Below are 20657 nucleotides of genomic sequence, written 5' to 3' on the forward strand. Positions count from 1 at the left end.
TGCATGGACCTTTTATGTTTTATAACTTCGTTTGCACTTTTTAAGACTTTTTTAAAATCAGCCCACAGGATAAAACTAACCACAGAGACTTCCAGATATTTTAGACTTAGAAAGAATATTTTTTTTTCAGAGACCTGGTTCCATGATGCAAGAAGAGGGGATAACTGTTTGAAACAGCATGTCCATTTCAAAGTTGAATCTTCAGAAACTTTAATACAGTAGTTCTTGAGTCACATTTTCAGTGATATAATATAGATAGTGGTTTCCCCACAGAAAAACATATTCATAGAAAATCATGCCTGTAACTCAAGAGTTAGAGTGTGTACTGATGTGAAATAATAAAATCTGTACTGTTACATGTTCTTAAGTCACTCAAATATAGCAATTGTCTCTTCTGATGATAACCTCTTATTATTGAAGAAACTATAAAATTATATTGTGTACATGTACATATATGTATATATTTGTGTGCATGGTTTCTTTCAGAACAGATTTATAGAGATGTGTCTGTGTGTGTCTGAATGAAAGAGAGAGAGAGAGAGAGAGAGAGAGAGAGAGAGAGAGAGAGAGTTCTGTCATTTTCACTTGTGTCTAATTATCTGTGACTTCACTTAAGGTTCTCTTTGTGAAGATAGTGCAGTGGTTTACCATTTCCTTCTCATCTTGGATCCACCTTATCCCCACCCCCTCCATGCCCTCCTCTCCACCCCCAGCATCATTTTCTCACCTGGGATAGTATCCTACTTGCCTATCTCATTCCCACTCCAGCTGTGGTGTACAGGTAGAAACAAAGAATTGCCTAAGAATTTCCTATGCAATACCAAAATATCAAATTGTTTCTTGTAGATCACCACATGCTTCCAGAAAGATGACTGAGAGACTGGGATGCATCTTGTATAAGATGGTACCCCTCTTGCAACCTTTTGCAGAATCAAATGATTTTTTTTTTAAATAATGGCACTTCTACTCAACACATATTATGAATTATTTAATATTTTCTAGAGTTATCTCTTCCACATGGTGATTTTCCCCTTCTTGGTTTTGATATATCTGGGGTCAGCATAGGAAATTAAATTGAAATTTGTTGAGAGTTTTGCAGAAGGCACAGATGACCCTTGAATGCCCACAGATGACCCAGACAAAGTTTAGAAACTGTGAAATGCATAAAATATATGTATATTATTGAATAATATCAACATATTTTATCTTTGAATACCATAATTGTAGTCAAAATTTACAATAAGGTATTATAAACATCTCATAAAACAAAAAGAAAAAAATTAAGACTTCTGTGGTGTAAAGAGAGGTGATAAAAAATTTTACACGGATTTTCAAGTACACTGTGGTGCCAAGCCCCTAATCCCTGCTATGTGGAAGGGATAACTGTATTCTGCTTGGAGTAAATAATTGTCTGAAAGAAATGTGTCCTACATGTGTTTCCCTTTGATATGTCAGAACCTTTCAAGATTTTGTTATAAAGAAGAATGTTTGATAAAAGAAAAAAAATATCAGAAAAATTCCTTGAGCAGATACCTTAAGCACTAAATTTACCTGTTCTTTAGTGTCTGAGAGATTGTGTGCTTCCATCATAATTAAGTCAAAAGTCAATGCAATGTTTGTTTAATTTATTTACTTTTAGTTTTTAACATTCATTTCCATAAGATTTTAAGTTCCAAATTTTCTTCCCATCTCTCCCCTCCCCCCACTCCAAGATATGCATTCTGATTACCTCTCCCTCCAATAAATGTTTTGTTCCATTTTTATTTCTACATTGTCATTTCTAACAACTTTAGATATACTTAGAAAAATTAAAAATAATTTCAAACATCTATTTAGTGAATTGTGAAAGAATATCTGTACTAAATTCTTTTAATTGAGGGAAAATCTACTCTAGATATTAGTAGTTTAAGGTTCAGTTGACAAATATAACCAGAAGAAACTTAAGCTTCCTCTTTTCCATTTCTATATATGTCAGTCTCATTTGCAATTTCCTAGTTGATTTTTTTAAAAAAAAATTATCTCTGCTTATTTATATATCAGAGATAGCCACAGAATACTAATATAGAAAACAGGCAGTATGGTAAAAAGATCACTGACTTGGGTGCTTTATTAGTCTACATCCAAAGAAATGATGCCTTTTTAAAAAAAGATGTATTGTATATGTACAATTCAGGTTTAGCTCCCAGTAATAAGCATTATCATTTTGCAAGTAAGATTTTCATACACAAATTCACCTCTTCACAAAAATTGCAAATAAAATATTTCATATAGAGCTTGTTATACCTACACAAGCAAAATGAACTGAAATACTTTAATCTAGTTTGAATTTTCTCTGCATGGATGAATAATATGTGTAATTAAGACTTAGTAGCAAGGAAGAGGACACAGAGAGCTTTAGCTTGTCTTATCTGGATAATTGCCTTAACTTACTATTATATTTTATCTGTGCACGCATAGCTTACCACCCATGACCCATCTTGGTAAAAACAAAAAAAAAGCAAAAAAAGAGTTCGTTATCTTAATGCCAAGTCTGCAGTGACCAAATGAATTCAGGAATTGTTGGCTAAAATTGCCTTGGTTGCACAGCAAGTCAGAGTTGTGTGAATTATATTAAATATATTAGATTATATATGTACATATACACACACTTGTATAAATGTATCTACATATACAAAGCTATATGTTATATATACATGCATGTATACATACATACATTTTTGTGACCATACATAACTGGACCTTTTTTAGTTATTTAGGTTTGATTCACACTCTTTCATATATACAGAGTTTACATGAGATTTTAATCTCTGAAGCCAGAACTAGTTTCCCCTCCTCAATTCCTCTGTAACACTCTGGATCCTTTTTTGACTTTAATTAAATTGCAACTCCTGCCTCTGATCACTTCTCTCTGTGTAACCTTAGGCAAGACACTCAACATCCATCGGATTCAATTTTCTCATCAGTTAGAAAACAGAAGGGTTGGGTTATATGCCCTATGAGGTCCTTTTCTACTATAAATCAATGATCCTGATTTATCCCTTTGGAACTAGAGAGAAAAAAAGAAAGATCTCAGCTAAGGAGTTAGTGTGAGTAAGCCTTTTCCAGAGGGAGTATTGTGGAAGACACCCAACAATTAAGAATTAGTAATGGCTTGGGATAAGTGACACTGAACAAAGGTGGGAAAAATGGGTAAAGTATATTGCTCTGGGCAAATTTTTAAAAAGGAAAATAAAAGGTCAGTGAAAGAAAAGTGGGGCAATGCTATTGTCTAGTTATGTCTTTTTTTTTTCCTTTCTCTTTGGAGAGACTGAGACTTCTTCATTGTTGCTTTTTCAAAAGAGAATAAAAACTACCATATCCTTTGTTATTCATTGATGTGGATGAGGGCTCAATGGGGGGAAAAAAACATAAGGACACTAATGACATATACACTAAAGGTAATCCTAAACTTTCAATTTCAATTTCACTTTTCTTTTGCAAAAGTTTACCTCCTTGAGTGGCCAAGATTGTTTCTAGCCATTTATGTATTATTCCCATATTCTAGGTGCTATGGTCCAGCCTAATTTCCTCTTTCCCTCTATACTCAGTTTTCTACTATAATACAATGTCTGGCAAAAGGGAGGTGTTTAATAGTTTTTTGTTAGTTGATTACTTTCATTGCTCTCTATAGTAAACATGAACTGACACTAATACACTAGTTGAACAGTTTGAGTAGTAGAGCTCACAAACTATGAGTTCACCATACATTGTAAGTCAAAATAGACTTATGTGAATGTACATGCCCCATCCAAAAGACCAAATGAACTTGAAGTTAGGTGATACCATAGAAGGAATAAAGATGATCTTTTACACTTGCATATAGACCTGAAACACAAGAAAGTGTAGCTGAAAGTCTAAAGTTCTACCAAAGAATATAGAATTGATATTTTTGTGCTTAGTTTCATTGAACCAGTCTTCTTTGCCTTAGTGTCCTTAGATTACCACAGAAACTTTTTTCATGATGTGCTATAAGAAATGTCGACAGGGGTGGCTGGTGCCAGGACCTTCCCTTTGGTTGCAGTTTCTTATGGAAGAAAGAAGCTGGGTGTGGGACCTCACACCCCTCCTCCACTTGCAGCTATTAGGACGTGGTGGGCAGGATGTGAAGGCAGAAAGCTTCTCCACAATTCTCCAGCATTCTCTTTCCCTAAAATCTGTATTTGGGAATCCGATTTGGATGAGAAGGGTTAAGAGAGACACATGGGTTGTAATCATCTTCTTAGCAATCCCAACAACTGAGAAATACTCATGTTTCTAAGTGAAGGGAGTGGGGAAGGCACAGGGGTTTACTGAATATCTCCTCCTCTTGCCATTTCTCCACAGAACCACATCATGTCTAGTGATTGAGTTTGTGGGGAGATTATTTCAATACTTTTATCTCAATACTTTCTGGGCTGCATTCCCTTTTTCAGAATCTACCTTCATTTTTATTTAAAGGGAGGATACTTTCCTTTCTTAATGATGCAGAAGGGACATAGGGACAAAATAGGATGAACATTACAAAGTCAGGGAAGGGTTAACAAGAGGTTGTTATACCATTTACTTACTTTTTTCTTGACTCTGTTCATTTCTGGGATTTCTTTCAATTAGCTTTCCTTCATTGCCCTAGGGAAATGAAGCCATCAATCTTGTCAATTACTTTTAAAACTTTTGTAAAATTTAATCCTTACTTTTCCTTAAAACAAATTGTACAGAGTGGTACCTTAAAGCTTAAAAAGATGTTTACGAAGAATTTGGGTACCTGGAACTACCCACAGAGTCTCAGGAGTTCTCTCTTGCAATCCTAAAATGACTAAATACAAGATTCCTTAATGATCAATATCAAAGCCTCCAGAATCTGCTAAGATATTTTGGGTAGTTCTACAACCTAGATTATCTATCGTTATTTGGGTAGTTACAACTTGGCCAGTGTTGTAATGACAGAAAAGATGTGTCCTACAGTTTTTTTTTCTCTTTTCATATAACCTAATCTCCAAAAGAAAGCATAGAATGGGAGCTAGCACTGCTTACTGGGACAACTGAAAGTTCGTTAATCTTTCTCAGTACTTTCCCCTTACAACCCTTAGAAGTTTTTGTGGCTGGATGCATTTTTAAATCTTTCAAGGTAAGAAAATCAAGCCCAAAGCACAAACACAACACAGATATCCTTCCTCTTACAAAGACACAAGCAAAAAGACAAGACAAATACAAACAAAGCACACAATTAAAATGCTTATTCCAACCTGTTCCTAGTTTTTGCCTCCATTATTTGGAGAATTCAAGGCATTACTTCCGTGTCCACCCCTTAAAACCCTGCCACAAATTAATGTCAATAGAATTTTGGATGCAGTTCAGACTATATGAGTTTCCAACAGAGGAATGTCTGGCACTGAAAGAGAGCAGGTCAGAGGTAGGTGTGTCGGGAATCGAGTAGCAGTTTAGATAGTTATAGACTGAGAAAAACACTTGCAAGTGAAAGTCCTCCTGAATAAAATGCTGAACATATTGGATTACAGGAAGTGCTTAGATACTTACTGGGTTGGATTATGATGTAATTATCTTTAGTTTATGAGTTGTTGTTTCCACTGGTCCTGTGGGAACAGCATTGTCTCAATTCTTAGGGGTCATGATCACTTCTGGGGATATAGAAACAGAGGTCTGCAGCAGGAACAGGAGTATAGTACAAGGAGAAGGGATTGTGAACCTGTCATAGACATGATGGATGTTGGCTCTCAGGTCCCTAAGAAACTGGGACAGTGAACACTTGATGCAATATACTTTGCCAGAGGTGAGATCATCCAGAGCATAAAGCATTGGTATTCTGTCAAGCCCAGGGCACAATCTGCTTGCTGGGCCTTAGCTCTGGAAAACTGGGTATATCCAAAATATTTTGACAGAAATAATGTAATCCAAGTGTTCAGAGTTTGTTCCCTGAATGGGATCCTGGTATTAACATATTGGCACAGATTGGTTCTAAGTAATATAGGGGTATATGAGTAGCAACTGAGCTAGTCTGCCTAGATTTTCTTTCATGTTCTTTTTCCTAGCCTTATGTACTTCAGATGCATGCCCATTTGCTGATATAATTTTAAAACCATTTTCAGCATTTGGAACCTCTTTGTCATAGAATAGCTTAACATCCCTGTGGCCTGCTTATTATGGAATATCTGTCCATAAGTCTTGTTTCCATTATCCCATAGTGAGTTCTTCTTGGACCCTACATTGTGTGAAGGATCTCAAGCTTGCCTGCCTTCATTTCCATCCCAACCCTGTTCCTGACTTGCTGGTTTTCAAAGTCATGCCCTCCTTGATCCCAAACTTTTCAGTTCCTTGAGGGTAAGGAATGTTTTTTATTTGTAGTTGTATTCCTAGTTCTTAGCATAGGGGCTGAAACATAGTAAGCACTGAATGGATCTTACTTTCCCCCTCCTTCCTTTCTTTTACGTAATTTGAATTGGAACATCTAAAACACATTTCTTAAATTCTTTTTTCAATTCAAATTAAAATATTATGATCAAATAGCTATGTACAGTTATATTATATTTATTTGTTTAAATCCCATGGCAATACACACCAGAGAGGAAGACAACATCTTTTTTTGTTTGCAAGTAGGTGAGGTACTTATAAATAAGGTACTGAATAGAATGAATAATTATTGGTTGCAAGGGTTAGAGGAGAGAGGAAAGAGGACAACGGGGTGGGTAGATTAGCATCATCACCTCAAACTCTTAGCATTCCTGTCTCTAAGGCCTGCCTTCAGTTCCAACATGGTCCTGCCTCGTTCATAGGGGACACAGAATCAGAGAGAACCTACCTGTGTTGGGAGAGGAGAGCCCTAAGGTGGGGCAGAATGGGGTGATGGGGCCCCATTTGGCATAGGGTTAGGGGGGACTTTCCCAGGCTCCATGGGACAGAAGGAGAAGGAATGTGTGGGGAACCTGAATGGAGTAGAATGAATGAGGGGAGGAGAGAGGATGAACTGGGGGTTGCCTGGGCCCCATCACCCATCTGGAAATTAAATAGCAGAAGAAAAGGCCACCCTTGAGAACCCCAGGTATCTCAAGTCTAAACTCCTGGGGATGATGAGTATTTAATCCTTTTTACCAAATTATTAAGGCAAATGAATACCAGTGTCACATGAAGATTGCGAAATAAAAACAAAAAAGGAAAGGAAAAGAGAGAAAGGGAAGGGGAGGGAAGAAGAAGAGAAGAAAGGAGAGGAGAAAAGAGGAGAGAAGAGAAGGGGAGAGGGAAGAAAGGAAAGGGAAAAGGAAAGGAAGAGGAAGGAAAGTAAAAGTAAAAGAAAATTCAAGATGAGGGCATGAAGAGGCAAGGTGAAAGAAGGGCAAGAAAAGAAAGGAAAACCATCAACTGTCAATTTCCCTTAACTCTATTTCCTCACTTTACATTCACTTCTCAACACTTTTCTTTCCTCTCTTTCAATTAATAAGCATTTATTTTGTCTCCCTCTCCCTTTTTCTCCAATAGGAATAACAACCACAACAACAAACATAACAAAATATTTGCAATAAATATATATTATTAAGCAAAACTAATTCCTTTGTTGATCATGCCCAAACCTGATTCTGTTATCAACTGAGTCTACTCTTAGTAAAATTATCTGTGACATCTTAATTACCACATCTTACTGCCCTTGCTCAGTCTTTCTTAATGTCTCTGCAGCATTTGAAATTACTAATAACATTCTCTTCACAGATAATCTCTCTTTTCTCATCTTTCATGAAACTGTTCTCTTTTGGTTTTCTTCTTACCTGCATGACCATTCCTTCTCAATCTCGTAAGTTGATGGTTATTCATATTCACTCTAAATGTGAGTAAATTTCAGGGGCTTACTTATCTTCTGTCTACTCTCTTTCTCACTTGTTGACCTAATTAGCTTCCATAGGTTTAATTATGATCTCTAAACAGATGATTTCCAAATCTATATTTCAATACTAGTCTCTTTTTTTTCCAGTTGTAAATTTCCAATTTTCTGTTTCACATGACATAGTGGTCTATATTAGGCATCTCAACTCTCCATATTCAAGAGAAAGCTCTATCTTTTCTGATAACCTATCCCTTTTTGAAACACCTTAATTTTATAGGAGGCAGCTAGGTAGTTTATTAGATGAGAGTGCTAGGCCTAGATTCAGAAAGACCTGAGTTCAAATGAGGCCTCAGACACTTAGTACATGTGTGTTCCTGGGCAAGTTACTTAATATTTTTGCCTTGATCCACTGGAGAAGAAAATGGAAAATCAAACCAGTATTTTTGCCAAGAAACTCCATGAATAGGATCATGAGAACTGGACAGGACTAAATAGATTGAGCAACAACACATTCTATCAAGGGCAAAACATCCATAAACGTTTTTCAGGTAAGCTTCATTTTATCATGTCTTCCTCTTTTTGTACTTGTAAAATTTGTTCTTTGTACTTTGCAAGACTTTTCATTTATCTGTATTGATTTGTCTCTTCTTAAATTCAGTCCATTTCATTAGTCTGTTGAGATTTTTTATCCCTTTTCTATCATTCATTGTGTTTGCTATTCCTCTCATCTTTGCAACAAATCTAATAAATAGGCCATCTATTCTTTCATAAATAAAATGTTGTTTTAGGATCTGTATTTTAGAAACACATCTTATAAAAGATTTGTAATAATAGCATTTTTGTGCTCTCTATATTGTATTTAGCACTTCAGTGAGTAGTTACCATTATAGTAAGGCTCCAGTGAAGCAAGGACTTAATGTATTACATTATAATATATATTAAATATGTGTATATCTGTATATGTATATACATACACATGTATATATATATTAATTATATCGACATATTTAAATACTTTCTTGAAATCCCTAAGAGGAAGTTCTTGGTATGTTCATGGAATTATAGAACAAATAAGGGTATTAGAAGTAGTCACAGCATATATCCTCTTAGAATCTCCGAAGGCAGGGGGAATTGCAATTAGGGAACCTATATTTACTGCATTTTATATTTTCCTTTCAGTTCATTATAATACCCATGATTAGGCACTCTTTTGTAATCATAAAACTTTAGATATTATAAGGTCTGCATGGACAGGATTTATGTCTATGTAAATTTGACTTACTAATTCACTTTATATTCTTGCCACTAATTTCTTTCCTTTCCTCAATTTCACCCTATATCTTTTCTAAAACGTTACATTCACCTCATACATTCACTCACTCCACAATTGCTTTCTCTAAGAAATTCATTTAAAACAATGAAAACATAGACATCCAAATTTCCATAAATTTATTAGAAGTTCAGTTGCATTGGAGGTGAGGGGAAGCCTTTATCTTAGAAAAATCATATCAGTTTCCTTATTATTGTTTTATTCTTAAAATGTAATTTTGTTTTACTTTCTTATACAAATGATAGATAAATTAGTTGAACTTTACTATTTATGCATTTCTGTTCTGGTTTATCCTATTTATCTGCCACCTACCGGCAAAAACTGTATAAAATTTCAGTTATATCCAAAAGAATGAAATAAATATCAACATTCCTGCTATACCAAACAGTAATCAAACTCAGCTGATTTTATATGCTTTTTCTTCCCTTCCTCAGAAATATACTTGACATATTTTTATTCCAAATAATTTTAAAGCCATCAATAAAATAAACATTAAAATGTTAATGATGTTTATACTTTTCTTAATTTACTAGTTAATAATGATGTCATTTTTCTATTATACAGAGGCAATATCATTTTCCTTATCATATCCTAAGATCTCAAGGTCATAATTATATTATGAATTTTTTTATGTAACAAAGAAGCTCTCAGTCTCTTTGAAAAGCAAAATTCAACGAAAGTGTGAAAGAATGTCTTCATTATCTTAACCTCCACAGTGCTCTCAAACAGAACTAAGGGATTATTAGCTCCATTGTTCAGAAAAGGATGGACTTTTAATCTACTCTTAAATTCCCTTCTGGCTCTTGTGAGAAATAGATTGTAAGGGGGCAAATTTTCATAAGCCTAGGACACAGAGCACATTTCTTACCATATTACAAAAGAAGACAGTAAGGTGATAAATTCTAGGAGAGGATATTCTGTGTCAAGATTTGTAGGCTGATACTCAATGACTTTGGGCAGCTAGGCAACATAATAGAGTGCCTGAGCTGGACTCAGTTTGCTCATCTGTAAGATGAGCTAGAGAATAAATTGGCAAGCTACTCTAATATCTTTTTTTTTCCCATTTTATTTTATTTTATTTTATTTTTTATTAAATTTTTAATTTTGGGTTACAAATTTTCTCCCCTTTTTGCCCCCTCCCCCCCCCAGACCCAAGTTTTCTAATTGCCCCTGTGACCTATCTGCTCTCTCCTCTATCCTCCCTCCCTGCCCTTGTCTCTGTCTTCTCTTTTGTCCTGTAGGGCCGGATAGCTTTCTTGACCCCTTAACCTATGTTTCTTGTTACCCAGTGGTAAGAACATTACATTTGGTCCTAACACTTTGAGTTCCAACTTCTTTAGCTCCCACCCTCTCTACCCCTTCCCCTCGGAAGACAGGCAGTTCAATATAGGCCATATCTGTTTAGTTTTGCAAATGATTTCCATACTAGTTGTGTTGTACAAGACTAACTATATTTCCCTCCATCCTGTCCTGTCCCCCATTACTTCTATTTTCTTATGGTCCTTTCCCTCCCCGTGAGTGTCGACCTCGTATTGCATTCTCCTCCCCATGCCCTCCCCTCTATCCTCCCCCCCTTCCTGCTTGTGCCCCTGTCCCCCACTCTCCTGTAGTATGAGATAGGTTTTCCTATCAGAATGAGTGTGCATTATATTCTTTCCTTTAGTGGAATGTGATGAGAGTACATCCCATGTTTTTCTCTTGCCTCCCCTCTTTATCCCACCACTAATAAGTCTTTTGCTTGTCTCTTTTATGAGAGATAATTTGCCCCATATAACTTCTCCCTTTCTCCTCCCAATATTTCTCTCTCACTGCTTGATTTCATTTTTTTTTTTTTTTAGTATATGATCCCATCCTCTTCAATTCACTCTGTGCACTCTGTCTCTATGTATGTGTACGTGTGTGCATGTGTGTGTGTGTGTACTCCCACCCAGTGCTCAGATACTGAAATGTTTCAAGAGTTATAAATATTGTCTTTCCATGTAGGAATGTAAACAGTTCAACTTTAGTAAGTCCCTTATGATTTCTCTCCGCTGTTCGCCTTCCTATGGTTCTCTTCATTCTTGTGTTAGAAAGTCAAATTTTCTTTCCAGCTCTGGTCTTTTCATCAGGAAAATTTGAAAGTCTTCTATTTCATTGAAGGACCATTTTTTCTCCTGAAGTATTATACTCAGTTTTGCTGGGTAGGTGATTCTTGGCTTCAGTCCTAGTTCCTTTGACGTCCGGAATATCCTATTCCATTCCCTTCTATCCCTCAATGTAGAAGGTGCCCGATCCTGTACTATCCTGATTGTATTTCCACAATACTTGAATTGTTTCTTTCTAGCTGCTTGCAATATCTTCTCCTTCACCTGGGAACTCTGGAATTTGGCCACAATGCTCCTAGGAGTTTCTCTTTTTGGATCTCTTTCATGCGGTGTTCTGCGGATTCCTTGAATATTTATTTTGCCTTCTGGTTCTAGAATCTCAGGGCAGTTTTCCTTGATAATTTCATGGAGGATGATGTCTAGGCTCTTCTTTTGATCATGGTTTTCAGGTAGACCCAGAATTTTTACATTGCCTCTCCTGATTCTATTTTCCAGGTCAGTTGCTTTTCCAATGAGATATTTCACATTATCTTCCATTTTTCGAATCTGCGCGGTATGTTCTGAGATATCTGTCTTTCTCGAAAAGTCCAAAGCTTCCATCTGTACCATTCCAGATTTGAGAGATCTATTTTCTTCAGTAAGCTTTTGAATCTCCTTTTCCATTTGGTTAATTCTGCTTTTGAAAGCATTCTTCTCCTCATTGGCCACTTGCACCTCCCTTGCCAGATGAGTTAGGCTAGTTCTCAAGGTGCCAATTTCTTCAAGATTTTTTTGGTTCTCCTTTAGCAGGGAGCTGATCTGTTTTTCTGCTTCTCCCTTATCCCTCTCATTTCCCTTCCCAGTCTTTCCTCCACCTCTCTAACTTGATTTTCAAAATTCCTCTTGAGCTCTTCCATGGCCCGAGCCCATTGGGTGGGCTGGGGCACAGAGTCCTCGATTTCTGTGTCTTTGCCTGATGGCAAGCCTTGTTCCTCCCCATCAGAAAGGAAGGGAGGAAGTGATTTTTCTCCCATAAAGTACCCTTCAATAGTTTTATTTCTTTTCCCTTTTCTTGGCATTGTCTCCCCCTAGTGGCCTGACCTCTGAATGTTCTCCTCACATCCACCTCGCCTCCTGGTCCTCCCAGCCAGCGTTTGGAGACTGAGATTCAAATGCTGCTTCCCGCCTTAGGACTTTTGGCGGGGGCAGGGCTGTTATTCAGTGTTAAATTAGGCTCAGGTGCTGAAGTCAGGGTCAGGGCCGCCTCTCTGACTCAATTCCCTCAGGAGGTTTATACACAGACCTTCCACAATGCATCCAGGCTCCTGCTAGTTTGGGGAGCCCCAGTCTGCAGCCGCCTCTCAGCCCCCACCTCCTGGGGGGGCCCGAGCTATGGGGGCACCACGCTCCCCTCTCAACCCGCCAAAGAGACTGTCTCACCTACCCCCGTCAGTCACCTGTTGGTGGGGGGCACGTGCAACTGCTGAAGATCCCGCCTCTGGAACCCTCTCAGCACTTTGTCTCTTGGAGCCGCAGCCGCCGTCGCTGCCCAGGTCCGGACTGGGCACCGTGTCTGCAGCGCAACGGACCTTTTGCGAGAGGTTTGCAGGTCCCTCTGTGGGTGGGGGGACCCGCGTGGCCTCTGGATCTCTTTCCCACGGTGTCGCTGCAGCGGCAGGGCTGCTCTCCTCTTCCCACCCTGGCGTCCAGTCCCCGGCACGAAGGTCCCCCCGTGAGAGGTTTGCAGGTCTCTCCGGAACAGAAATCTCCTTCGCTCCAATATTCCGTGGTCTCTGGGTCCAGAATTCGCCCTGGGTTAGTCCCCTTTGCCATTCTGTGGTTTGTGTGTTCGGAGCTATGTGTATGTGTATCTTTCTACTTTGCCATCTTGGCTCCGCCACTATGACTGAGTAATTTTATTGTTAAGACGTACAACTGATTTAAAAATATATTTGTGTGATTTACTCTATATTCTATATATTTTGCTACTGCCTGTTAAAGTCATGTGTTGAAATTTCATGAAAGACATAGAGGTCAATACCTGCCAAGCTACATTTGGCAAGTACTAGGAGGAATAAGAAGTAAGAGAGTTTCAGAGGCTGTCATTGCCTCAATCAATCACAACATGGTTTGAGAGTTTTAGAGCAGTGGCCAATTTTATCCAGCCTCTTTTATCTTCCTTCTTGGAACTGAACAGTTCCCAACCTTGGAGGACTTTTCTGGCCAACACGAATCTCCAGGTTTAAATATAGCTTCTCTTTTGCTCTTCCCTATAACAGCAAGGACACAGATACACAAGACAGCCTGCTGTACAAGTCCTTAGATCTGCTTTTCTAAAAGGAAAGCAACTTTTGAGGGGTCAACAATCTACTTTGATCAAGCACATATATCATTCACTTAGTTCAGGTGAAAAAGTCAGCACCCTGAACTTCAGAGAAAATACAAAGTGAGAAATAAAGACCAATAGACAAGGCTTCCAACTATCTGACCATAAGCAATACATACATCAGAGTATGTATGTATTCATACTCTGGATTCAGCTGTCTGACTATTACATACATTCACATTTACCAGAGAGAGAAGCACCAACATCTGGATTTTCAAAGCCAAGGGGCTCCTTAACAGCTACCTAGAGTCTCATCTGATCAAATAACACTCCAAATGAGTAAGCCTTAAAACAAATCCTCATCTCAGAGTATATATACACTTTTCAGAGCCAGTCAGTATAAAGACCATTGAGAACCAGTGCCTCATTAGAAATTAATAAAAGGTGTGGGCCTTCCTACAAAACAAATCTCTCCTAATCAAGCTTCCCTAGATGCTCAGGCCCATAAATGGGTAGGGATGATCTTAAACTCTCATTAATATAATTAACATTGTACTCTCCTCTTAGTTTATAATAGATGACAATAACTGAGAGGCTAAAATTTCATGGTTTCCTTGTCTTAATAGAGTTCCCAGTCTCCTAGAAACTCCTTTTGCCCTGGTTTTATGGAAGAAAAAGTCTTCACTCATTAACGAGGACATACAGCCATTACCGTCCAAGTCACTGGAAGGAACTGTAAGCAATGGTGGACAAGGTTACCTTTCTCCTGACAAAGCTTTCAAACACAGCCCACTTTTGCAAACCTGTATTCAAAATTTTGCCCTACCTTCTGATCCCTGGTGAGAACTCATCCTGGTTTAGACCTTATGCTCAGGGGAGGAATCGGATTGTCAACATAAATATTACTATATCTTTCTTTTTGGTGAGGCAATTAGGGTTAAGTGACTTGTTCAGGGTCACAAAACTAGTGAGTGTCAAGTGTCAGACTGGATTTGAACTCAAGTCCTCCTAATTTCAGGTCCAGTGTTCTATTCACTGTACTACCCACTTGCCCCTATACTATCATTTCTGTAGGAATTCCAGAATGGAAGAAAAAAAAAAAACAAAAACAACTGTGCAGCAGGAGGATAACGTATCACATGTTAGATGCCATGAAAACAGACACACTCTCCAATCAGAGGCAATACCAGCCCCCAAAACTTTCTTATTTATCTAAATATTGCTAAAAGTAGCTTGTCAGGTTTTGAATCTCCAATGCCTTTCATTAAATTTCTATTCATGGTTTTGAATAGACGTTGGTCAAAATGTACAACAGAATCAGAGTAAATTACATCATTATTTAAAAAAGTAAAAGCTATACTGATACTTAAGCAATGCTGATAAATGAAATTATTGCCTCGTAACCATTATTCCTGAATCCTCTTTCTCTCCTCTCTAATAAACATGCTCCTGACCATGCAATTCCCTTGATCAAGAATTTTCAGTGGTTCCATATTGCCCCTATGATAAAAATAAAATTCCTTTGTCTGGCATTTAAATCCATCATAGTCTAACTCCAAAATATCTTTCTAGATTGATTTCACATTTCTTTGGATTACATTTCAATCAAAATGCTCTACTTATTTTTCTCCCTGGACAACTTTTCATCTCTGGAAAACAAAAATAAGCATATGCTGTTACCTATTCCTGGAATATCCTTTTCCTTTTCTCTACTTCACACATTTCCTAACTTTTTAAAAACATAGCTCAGGTGCTACCTCCTACAGGAAACCTTTCTTGACCTTCTCTACTTGTAACTATTAGTGCTCTCCTCACTCTTTAAAATTCTTTGTACTAACTATAAATTTTGTTTAAAATGTGTGCTTATATGTTACCTTCCAATAAAAATGAGAGTAATGTCTAAGCATTTATATACTGCTTTTAAGTTCTCCAAAGCACTTTAAATTTGTTATTTTATTTGGTCCTCACAATAACCCTGGGAAACATATGCTACTAAAATCCTCATTTACTCTCAGATTGGAAACCAAAGAGAAATTAGTATTAGGGACTCTGAAGAAGACAACATAAAAAATAAGCTGATATTGGAATTAAGGAATATTACTGCTACTAGATAGTGCATGATTAATAGTCATTTTGCATCTCTATTTCTAACAAAACAATAGACCTCAGCAGAAGCAAGATGCTTAATTATAAATACAAAGATCCTTATCAGAAAACCTATTAAGGGAAATATCCATATGAACAAAATAGGTTAGATAAGGCCTGCCAAAAGAAAGAAGGATATATAGTATGAACTTCTTATGGGCTTATCCTCTCAATTCTCATTAATTCTCAAGTCTCTTCTGAGAAAGACTGTGAAGGCTTGACAGTTGGAGAGACTTGATACTGAGGGCTGGACTTACAGTCAGGAGTAATCTTTTCACAAATGTGTAGGACAGATGAAAACACTCAAAAATGCCAAAGTCAGGGTTCGAGTACAGAAAGGGCTTTTTATTCTTTTTCTGAAAAAAAGTCACAGTCCCCAGGTGCTCAAGTAGCAGTAGTCTGGGAAGTGGACTTGTTGGCCTGGAGAAATAGATTTTTATACCCCTAAGCAAGCCCCCTAACCCTGTCCTTATTCGTTTCCTCATTGGCTGAGTACTTGGGGAGGTACAATCTCACCAAGATGGCTACCTTCCAACAGAAACAATTTTGCCTAGATTTAGCTGTGGAAAAACCAGGAAGCAGGGAAGGTCACCACCCAGGCTGACATGGATTTTGGGACACGGAAACTTACCAGGAACTACTGAGACTTAAGATGATGTATGGAAGCTCAATGAAAGGGGAGGGTCCTTCCCGTCTTCTGCTGAGGAAATTACACTATAGGCCATCCTCCCCACAAACATGTCCTAGTTATGTGTTCATTAGACAATCATACTCCCATAGTCTTAGTTTTCTCAGTCATTTGCCACTTAGGCTATCTGTGAGGAACACATTTCATAAACATCATAGTACTACATGCATCATTTAAAAAATACCATAATACTCATATCAATTTACACTGATGAGTGAAAAAATTATAACAACTCCCATTACAATATATTATATCTTACTAACTTGATATCTATTGTGATGGATCCGATAAGAGAAAGCAGATTGATATAATAGATAGGAAGTAGCCCTCAGGGTCAAGAAGACCTGGGTACAAGTCTCATTTCTAACACAGCATAGCTCTATGCCCCTGAGCTTGTCACTAAACAGAAGCCTATACTGCCCATGGGCGACTTATGGACTGCCAAAGGATTTCAGTTTACTGAAGTTTATGTGAAAGCTGACAAATCTTTTGGCAGTCACTGGGCTGTATATTGTGCAGTCCTGGGCTAGAGCAATAGACTTCAAACCAGGAAATCCTTATGTCAAATCCTGCTACCATTAATTATTAATTGTCATACTGTAGGAAATAAATATCTTGCTCAGTATGGAAAATACTCAATAGAAACTTATCTTCACCAAATTAATATATGAAATAGAAACAGAATCATAGCCTAATTAATTATTACGAAATTTACTGATTTTGTGACTTGACCCTGGGCAAATCATTTGTCTGCCTCTGTGTCCTCATTTATAAAAAGAGGATAATGATTGCACCATCTTCTCAAGGTTGTTGTGATAAAATGAGATAATATTTGTGAAGTGCTTTCCAAACCGAAAAGTGTGATATGAATGCTAGCTATTGTGATTTTTATTAAGCATCTCAGTGTGTCAGAAAATTTTCTACAACTCTAAAGTTCAGAGAAAGCAACAATACCTCACCAGAACTTCCCTACATTGTAGACATGATAAGTCCAATAAGGGAAAAAAATCTCAAAATTAATCTCACTGATAATAAATACTTACCTATTCATGCAGTTTTAAAATTATATTTGACTTTGTACTTTATAAAGAGACTTTTTGCAGTGGCAAATACTGGAAATTGTAGGGATGTTGGTCAATTGGGGAATGGCAAAACAAATTGTGATATATAATTGTAATCTAATATTGCTGTGCTATAAGAAATGATGGTCCCAATGATTGTAGAAAGACATGGGTAAACTTGCATGAAATAATGAAGAGTGAAATGAGTCACAACTAAGAGAATATTGTATCAAAAACCAGGAACTTGGTTTTTTAGAGCAACTTTGAATGACTGAGTCATTTTAACTATTTTAAATACCCAAATTAACTACAAAGGATCTATGGAGGAAGACACTATCAGAATCCACAGAAAGAACTGGTAAACAGAGGTAAGCATGCATACATACCTATTTGTGTCTAATAGAATACTTAATTGTGCATAATAGATTTGCGGTTTCATATGCAATCATCTTTTTTTGTTTGTTTTTAATTATATTATTTTATAGAAATGCTTGTTTTATGTCAGGTTCAGAATAAAATGTTTAAAAAAGCAACAAAAAATTAAATAATGAACAAAGAAACTATTACTAAACTCACATGAAAACAATATAGTAGACATGGAATCACTATGAGAGTCAGAAGACAGGACTTGGACTCAGAAGAACAGTAGTGAGGGAAGTATCAGCTGTGTGACCCTGGACAAGTCATTTAATTCTTGGTGCCCCAGGCATCTCACTTAATAGGAACGTAGTTATCACTGTGCACTGATAAAGGGATTTCCTTCATGGTAGAGGTCCACACACCAAACAAAGAAATCAAAAGTCCAGGCATCAAAAATTCCTCATAGGGAGTCCTCTTGTAGCTTTTCTGGCAATGAATTTTGTCTTTTTCCTAAAAAGGAATTATTTGTTTCTTGATTGGTTGGTTCTTGAATATACTTGCTTGGCTTACATAGGCCCCATCATAGAAATAGTTAAAAAAATAATTAAACCAGGTAAGTACTCAAGGGTGAACATTTGTCAGTCAGTATATGTTGTGCACCTGTGAGTGACTTATTGCTTATTTATTCACAGCAGCCTGAGATAGAATCTTCTCCTTGAATTATGGCTACACAACCTCTAAAAATTCTAATTATTTTTGCTATTTGTTCAACCAAAAGTGGAAAAGGGCAAGCAGTTGGGAGGAGGAGGGGGTGAGGGACTCAAAGCTACTGACAAAGATCTGTGCATTTTATTTTGTCATAAAAGACGAAAGATGTATTCTGTCTATGAAATTCCCAAAAAATTTCATGTCAATTAGATACTCTTAATTTTAAAAAAATCAATAAATCTAATATCAATTAAGGTATGATTCAGCTTGTACTTCATACATTAACTGGGTCGAACTAAGATAACTTTCCACTAAGCATTTGCTGCATTATATAACATAATTATTTCCTATGGTATATCTGCTTAGTAATGCACAACCACAGTGGTTCAGATTGGTATTGACCATACATCTCAATATGATTTACTACACCCTTTCATTGGCAATGAATTGTGGCAACCCATGGAGTGCTCTATACTGCCTAGTTTATTTCAAGGACTTTATGTCATAGTGAGCTAAATAAAAGCCAGTGAAGACATGCCAAAGTGTGGAGGGAATGACATAAAGTTTTGAAAAACTTTAGTCCTCTTTTGTACCAGTCAAATGTTGGCTAAAATTATCATTTATTAGTGATTTTTGGAAGAGTACTTTAATAAATCTACATATGCATATATGTATATCTTTATGTACAGATATACGTATGTGTGTACATATATACATACATATATATATATATATATATATATATATATATATATATATATATATATATATATATATATATATATATATATATATATATATATATATATATGCACACACAGAGAGTTAGAGATAGATATATAGACCTGCAGATATATAAATAAACCTGGACAGTTAAGTGGTGCTGTAAATAGAGTTCTGGGTATCAAGTCAGGAAGATCATCTTCCTGAGTTCGTTTCTACAATCACACATTTACTAGCTTGGTGGACCTAGACAAGTCACTTAACCCTGTTTTCCTTAGTTCCTCATCTATAAAATGAATTGGAGAAGGAAATGACAAAGCACTCCAGTATCTACCAAGAAAACCCCAAACAGGGTCAGGAAGAGTTTATATGACTGAATTTACTAAACAACAATAACAATAAAAGTACATAAACATATGAATGTGTATGTGTGTATATATATTCACATATATATACATGCATATGTGTTTATACATGTGTGTTTGAATTTATCTATGTATGTAGATCCTCCCAAATTATTTTTATTCATTTTTCAATGGCATATAAATCTACCACACCAGGAATGGAATCTACCTAGAGGCACAATGGCCTAGGACACCACAATTTTCAAAAGGCATAAGGAAGCAGGGAAATTAATTGAAATCAATTCATTTCAACTCAATAAGCACTAATTAAGATTGCTATTATCTAACTAAAAGTCACTTTCCTAAGTATTAGAATTCTAAAGATTAAAAAACATCATATTTTCTGTCCTAACAATTTTAAGTCTTGAAATGAGATAAGAACTACTTAGAAGGTTCTTTTTACTTGTTTGTTTTGCTTAGTTTAGTTTCTAACTCACACATAGGTCTTCATGCCAGGGGATTCACAAGGGAGTAGAGGGAATTTGTCTACAGAAAAAAAAGAAATAGACATGTAGCATGCATTAACTGAATAAAAAGATATATTTCTCTAGGAACTTTGCCAAAACATACCATAAACATATATACACAAAACATACTATATACACATACATATATATTTATGTGTGTATATAAATTTAAATATAAAAAAACATATATATATATTTATATACACACACTGTAAATGTGGCTTACTGGTAAAAATATCACTTCTGCAAAGAAACTTTACATTAAAACCCTGATGGAGAGAATAGGTTCTGGCTGAGTATAATAGAGACAACAGTAACACAAAGGAAAAGATGAGCAAGTTCCTGTGTGTCTTTGGATATTTTTTTCAATGTTATAGGGCTCTCACATAATTGGGCAGGCCTTGGTGTGGTCATGACCTTCTTTAAACTGAATAATAAGTAAAGCAATATTTAATGCTTACATCACGAAACTCTAAGGGTCATGACTGCTGGGACAGGGGTGGGTGGGTCAGTATTTTTAATATAATAGGAAAGAC

General features: G+C 36.6%; 1 long non-coding RNA gene across 1 annotated transcript in view; it reads right to left on the reverse strand.

The window, feature by feature from the left end:
- Nucleotides 1-1342: 1342 nt before the first annotated feature.
- The window catches only part of LOC140512792 (uncharacterized), a 60786-nt gene continuing 41471 nt past the window's right edge, over nt 1343-20657 (reverse strand). Inside the window, exon 3 of the long non-coding RNA XR_011969917.1 lies at nt 1343-4644. This is a non-coding gene — a long non-coding RNA (uncharacterized lncRNA). The remainder of the gene's footprint in view (nt 4645-20657) is intronic.

This window comes from Notamacropus eugenii, chromosome 6 (assembly GCF_028372415.1).
Source record: "Notamacropus eugenii isolate mMacEug1 chromosome 6, mMacEug1.pri_v2, whole genome shotgun sequence".
Lineage (NCBI taxonomy): Eukaryota > Metazoa > Chordata > Mammalia > Diprotodontia > Macropodidae > Notamacropus > Notamacropus eugenii.